At 41.5% G+C, this 5,650-nt stretch overlaps 1 pseudogene; it reads right to left on the bottom strand.

Moving 5' to 3' along the window:
- Nucleotides 1–521: 521 nt before the first annotated feature.
- LOC126511351 (60S ribosomal protein L18a-like) lies at nucleotides 522–1,048 on the bottom strand (annotated as a pseudogene).
- Between the last annotated feature and the right edge of the window lie 4,602 nt (nucleotides 1,049–5,650).

Here is a 5,650-nt window from a genome sequence, read left to right as displayed (position 1 = left end):
CCATGTCTGAATGAAAGCTGAAAAGACATTCTTTTTTAATTTTAAAAATTGTCATTTTGGGTCGGGAAGATGGTAACGTACTTGCCGCATAAGCACGAGGGCCTGAATTCAAATCTTCATCACCCATGTAAAAACCAGGCGTTGCAGTGAGCACCTGTGGCGGCAGTTCTGAGAAACCAAGACAGGCAGATACAAAGGACCAGCTGGACAGCCAGTCTGGTTGAAACAATGCACTCCAGGTTCTGTTAGCGACCTTGTCAGAGAAAATAACGTGGAAAATAATTGACACCTACTGAGTCTGACTTCCACATGTGTGCACATATGCATACATACCTAAATAAACACATGAACATACACAGACATATCATGCACACTTGACACACACAGAGGCACATTATTTTACATGATACTATAATGTATGGTTAAAGTAAAAAATGGAAACTAATTTAAAATTCTAAGAATTTGTCATTTTTTTGTTTTGTGTTTTGAACTCTGGAGTTTTGTTCAGTGGGTCTCTGGGTCTAGAAGAAGGTGTTAGGCCTCTTGGTAGTGAAGCGAGGCTTTTGTCCTGGCGCCGCGGAACACGGTGGGGCAGCGGGAACTTGATCTTGGAGTCATGGAACTGTTTGACAGCCGGCCGGTGACTTTTGGTGGCGACCATCTCTTCCACCTTTATGATCTGGATGGAGTGTGCACGGGCACGATTCTGGGCATCCACGTCTCGGTAGCACTGTGTGACAGCCCCAGCAGTGGTCAGGTACTCGCGGTACATGTTGTGTGTCCCACTGAGGAAGTCATAGCGCAGTCAGATGCCGACGTTCTTCACACGCAGGGGAAACTTCTCGAACACCTGCCCACAGTACTCGATCTCCCCGGATGACTTCTTCATCTTCTTCAGCTGCGACACGAAGTACCAGAAGCAGGACTTGGCCTCCACATGGTTGGGTGCGAAGATGCACATTCGGTACAGCGGTGGTGTGTGGCACTTCGGGGTGGGCAAGCAGCGCCCCACCACCTTGTACTCCCAGAGTGTGCCTGAGGCCTTCATGGCGGTCCGTCCTCGTTCGCCGCCAGTCACAAAAGGGAGAATTTGTCATTTTTATCTCTTAGTGAAAACCACTAATAGCCTTTTCTGTTTCTCAATTACTGTAAGATGCTTAAAAACTTTTTAATATTTTTTTCTTCTCTGAGGCAAGATCTGAGTTAGAAAGACCCATGTATAGAAAATTTAAATGAACTTGATCTTTCAATGTTTAATTTTAATCATTAAAGATATTTTCAAGGTCACACTTTATAGCCACAGGAAGAATGTTATAATAAATTGGCTATTTTGCAACGCCATTTAAGAACTTTCAGAGATGCATGGTATTCTAATATGCCGTAAAATAAAAAGGTCCTTCATTTAGTATCATCTATTCCATTACTAATATACACATATATACTTCAGGAAAAGTCCTAAAACATTTACATGAGAGACTTAATTTACAATATGGGAATTTTTTTTAAAAGTTAGGGGATTTCCTTACATGGAAGTCAATTAGCCAAATCAGCTTATAGCTCTGAAAAGCTAATCAGTTTGTAGCAGGAATGAATTTGCCACAGCTTCATAGTGGGCAACAGAGAAACCCAAATGTGCTATTGCACATTTAAGGTGTATTTACATATATGTGTGGGTGTCTGAGTGTGCACATACGTCTCTGGAGCCCAGAAGAGGGCATTAGGTCATTGGAACTGGAGTTATGGATGGTTGTAAACAGCCTGGTGCAGAAGCTGAGACCTAAACCCAATTCCTTTGCAAGAAAAGCAAGTGCTCTTAACTGCCATCGCTCTAGCCCTACCATTCTGTGTTTTTTTTTTTTTTGAATGTCAAAGGGTTTTTTATTGTTTTTATTGAGCTATATATTTTTTCTCTGCACCCCTCCCTTCCTCTCCCCTCCCCTTCTACCCTCGTTCATGGTCCCCACACTCCCAATTTACTTAGGAGATCTTGTCTTTTTCTACTTCCCATGTAGATTAGGTAGATATATGTTGCTCTTAGGGGCCTCATTATTGTCTAGGTTCTTTGGGATTGTGAAATGTAGACTGGCTTTTCTTCGCTTTATGTCTAAAAGCCACTTGTGAGTGAGCACATATGATACTGAGCTGGGGTAGTGATGCATGCCTTTAATCCCAGCAGTCCAGTCAGGAGGCAGAGGCAGGTGGATCGCTGAGAGTTCAAGGCCAGCCTGGTCTACAGAGAGAGTTCCAGGACTGGCTTCATAGCTACCGAGAAACCTTGTCTCGAAAAACAAAAACAAAACAAACAAACAAAAAAAGAATAATGAAAGTCAAATTTTTTTTATACTCAATGCCGTTCTCTATGGGAAATAGAAGCACTGCACACGTGGAGGAGTCATTATTTGTTGATACTTTCAAAATTAAAAATCTTCCTGATTACTGAAAATTGTCATTTGATTACTAGCAGTACTGAATTTGATCCTACCTGCAAGAAGGCTTTGGGTGCAGTAGCAAACAGAAGTATCCTCTTGGTGTCCCAGTCTTGAGAAGTAGATTGGAAGGATCCCTGGGCTAGGACAAAGAGACGGCAGAGGTTAGAAGTCTTGAGGAAACCCATCAATGCCTTAGATGTGGCTAAGAACAAATGCTTTCCACCACAGACACAGACACAGACACAGACACACACACACACACACACACACACACACACACACACCTTTCAGACAAGCAACAGATTGAGAGCTGGGAATGGAAGTTCTTTTTAACTTGAATCTTAAAGTCATGTAATGTGCTGACTGACATGTTCCTGAGAATCTTTCTGGTTACACATGGAAAACAAAGAAACCTTCTTTACTTTCTCGGCACCATCTCCTGCACTCTCTTGCTTAGCTCATTTGGAACCCTTAAGTCAAACAAAATTAAGAACCCAGCAGTCAACGGGCTAGTGGGTGGCAGAGCAGTTGGAAGCATTGGAAAGGGCTAAGTATTTGTTTTATTTTCTCTGAGCTCATTACTTACTCTGGGTAGGTTAGTTAGCCAGGAAGGGAAGACAAACACTATTTAGTTAATAAGTCCCATAAGAATCCAGCAGACTGTCTTCTCAGCCTTAACACTGTATGGCTGGACAAAGCACAATATCCCCTTTGCCTGTACCTTTCATCTGACCAGCTTTGAAGTTGATGATTTACAGTGTAGATGAGTGGTGTGAGCCTGCTTTCCACAGCTTTCTGAGGTTAAAAATCTGAAATGTGTGGAAGACTTGTCATTAGGAAAAGGAACATTATGTTGGCCTCATCGTTAACTGCAATTTTAGATCAAACAGCATGTTGTCTGGCTCAATATTTGCAATCTCAAACTGATATTCTATTACTACTACTCTACTTTTGGTGTGCCAAATTGATCCTCTTGATCCATTCACCAACTATAATTTCTGCCCAACTGAAATTCCTTTATGAGCTGCTTAAATCAGTACTGGGATAACGGGGTTCTCCATCCAAGGCTAAACAGTGCAAACCTTGGTCTATGCAGGTTAAGAACACATGCAAATGTCAGGTTTAATCAACCATAAAAGTCACAGGAGGGTGTTGTAGCATAGGAAGAACAAGGGGAAAGAACGAGAAGTTAGAGATGGAAGAGCCTTGTTGGTTTTCATTGAAAATACTTAACAATTTTTTAAAGCAAAGGCCATAAAATTAATCAGTCATTTCCAATATTTAGAAGCAAGTTCTGTGGTATCAAAAGAGGAAAGACTGTACTCATTGCCTGTAAGGCAATGTAATTTGAAAATTGGTGGGTTTTGCTGAGCCTTCTGTAATCCCTGTCCTTAGCGCTGTTGACCACATACCTTGGTCTAGTCAACGACTCATTCTCTGAACAGACTGTCTCCTCCATGCTAGCAGGCTTTGTAAACAAGTTTAATATATATGCACCTCCCACAGCAACACAACATTCCTTTTAACTGTAGCTGGGTCTAAAAGAATCGTTTTATATCTCCAAAATTTTTGTGACATCTGTTTCACCAGTTACATAGCTGGTAGGCGAACTCTGACCTCCAAACACTAGTAAGCATTGGCATCTAAGGAGAAGTACATAAAACCACAAAATGTTGGTAATTCTTATCCTTAAAATTTGAATATACTACCCAATAATCAAAGCTAACGAGAATGCATATTTTGAGGCATTAGTATGAATAGATCACTGTGGATAATGATTATTCTGCTTCTCAGCTGGAGGATATAATACCCTATCTTTGCATGCAATCCTACTAAAGCTTGGCTAATATTAATGGAAAATATCACAGTGACCATATTTTTTGTCTTATAGGATGAAATCTTTAAGTCAGAACTCAGTTAAATGGCAACGAAGAAGAAAAACTAATTTAATAACCCAAACTCCCTTATATTACAGAGCAAGGCTACAGGATCAAATGAAAGTTCTTGAAGCATCAAATGGTTACCACTAAGCATTCCCTGGACAAGCAAGAGCCAAAGTTTTGGTGGGCATGGACAACTTGGAGCTGTTGCAGATGACTGTGGAAACATGCAAGTCCCAGCTAAGGCTTAGCAAAGTGAGTTGTACAACATCACAGCCAGGCTGCAGGAGGAGCAGATGCAGACTCGAGGGTCAACCAAAGCTCCAGAGAGGACAAGGAACTAGAAAGGGAAAGCTATTTCTTGTTGTCCTTGCTCTACTGGTTGCTGCTGGTTTTGTGTGTAGAGGAGTAAAACCATATGCATGTGTGGATACACGTGTGTGGAAGACAGAAGGAGTTGTTCTTGAGGAGCCAGCACCTGTTTTCATCAGATAAGAACTCTCACTGGCCTGAAACTCTATGATTAGGCTAGGTTAGCTGGAGAGTGAGTCCCAGGAGCCTGCTACTTAGGATTTCCCCAGCACTGGGATGCAAGTGTCCACCATGATGCCTGCCTTCCGATATGGGCTCTGGAGCTGGAACTCTGCCCTTCATGTGTGGGTAACAAACACCTTTCCAAGTGAAGCACCTTCCAAGCCAAGCCAATTCCATTTTCTTTTTTTCTTTGCTATTTTATTTTCTTTCCTGTTTTCACTTTGTTCTCTCTTTCTGTGTATGTGTGTGCGCACACACATGTGTGCGTGCATGTGTGTGTGCATATGTGTATTGTGTGCACGCATGTGTGTGTGTTACTGAGCATCAAACCTAGGGCCTTTTCCATACTAGGCCAGGGCTCCACCATTCAGCTACATTCCCAATCAAGGGAAAACTATTTATTAGTAGATATCTTCCATTTGTCTCTTTTGAGTAGGTTTTATATGTCCATGAGGCAAATTAGAAGCTTATATTAGAACTTGATACAGAATTCACTTGATATACAAAGATATGAGTTTGTTAGACAGTCAGTGGAGTGAGCAGCAGGACGTGTGTGTGTGTGTGTGTGTGTGTGTGTGTGTGTGTGATCTGCACCAGAACCTTCATAAATAGAGAAAACGTAAGCGTACACTTTTGGCTTTTCTTGAATTTCTTTCATTAAATAATCATATAATTTGGCCACATGAAAATTGTATTTTCCCTTTCATTGCAGTTTTTCTTTCATTTTTCTGTGCTGTGGAATTCTTGTGAAGAATAATAAATGACAAAGGAGGAGCAAGTGCAGGGCACCTGCCTGAGTCTCATGAC

Source organism: Alexandromys fortis, unplaced genomic scaffold (assembly GCF_014885135.2).
Source record: "Alexandromys fortis isolate MF-2015 unplaced genomic scaffold, M_Fortis_MF-2015_v1.1 scaffold_10, whole genome shotgun sequence".
Lineage (NCBI taxonomy): Eukaryota > Metazoa > Chordata > Mammalia > Rodentia > Cricetidae > Alexandromys > Alexandromys fortis.
Note: the sequence above shows the minus strand (reverse complement) of the source record. Positions and strands in the feature narration are given on the sequence as shown.